Raw genomic sequence first — 1121 nt, 5'->3', positions numbered from 1 at the left:
AAAGGCAAAGAAAGGGATTTTTCCCAGAGCTTCCAGAAGGAATGTAGCCCTGCCAACACCTAGATTTTAGCCCAGTAAAACCTGTGCTGGACTTCTAACCTATAGAATTGTGGGATAATCAATTTGTGTTGTTTTAAGCCACTACGTTTGTGGAAATGTGTTACAGCAGCAATAGGAAGTCAATACGGGAAGTTTCTGAGCTGTTTTTATGTATAAGAGACTCTGGTCATTTTTTAATGCCAGGGGGCCTTTTGAGTCTGGTCTGTAGCAAGAGTCCTCCAAAACTCAGGGCTGGGATGCTTTGCTATACCCTAGAGTATGATCTTACTCAGGCATACAGATATCCATATGCCATTCAGCAGAGTCCCCCACAAATCTCTTTTATTGTTATGAAATAAAGAAATAAAATAGAAATATTTCTTTCTATAAAAGAAATCTGCAAAATTGTGTATATTTCCTTTTTGAAAAGTAAGCCAGCTATTAAAATTCTTGTCCTGTTTTATTATCCTTGTCCTTATTGTTCCAATTTCTTCTTTGTCATCTTCTGCTTATTATTGTTTACTTTTTAAAAAGCATTTAATGTAGGGGAAAGGACTGTTAGTTTCAAGCCCTGAAGTTCTTTGCTAATGCACTGAAAGGGGACAGCCAGAGCAATTTGAGCTTGTCTGTCAAGTTGGTCAAGGTGGAGAGTAATGTGGTCTGGGGTTCCCAGAGCCCATTGGACCTTTGACCTTTTCTGTTGAGACTATTGATCTAGGCTAATAGTTAGCACCAGTTGTGCTGTTGGAGTTTTGTGCCTGTGCATATGATTCCTCACTGAGAACAAATGAAGCTCCGACTAACTCAGAGGGTAACTGGTCCTTTTTTAGTTTTCCAAGATCAGGGAGAGGAATTAGAATAGATGGGTCCTGACAGGCAGGGGGAGGATTCATTTCTGGAATGTTTGCAGTTGTATCAGCAACAAAGCAGTGGATCTGGGCACAGAGCTGATTCTATCTCTCACGCTGTTAACTCTGCTCACCAGAGGGCTGAGCATGGAATCAGGTGGGGTTAGGAATTGCTGGATAACATTATAATTTCTAAGGTTAGTGGACCAGTGGGGGGGGGTTTAGCCCAGTTCT

The sequence above is a fragment of the Balaenoptera acutorostrata genome, chromosome 4 (assembly GCF_949987535.1).
Source record: "Balaenoptera acutorostrata chromosome 4, mBalAcu1.1, whole genome shotgun sequence".
NCBI lineage: Eukaryota > Metazoa > Chordata > Mammalia > Artiodactyla > Balaenopteridae > Balaenoptera > Balaenoptera acutorostrata.
Note: the sequence above shows the minus strand (reverse complement) of the source record.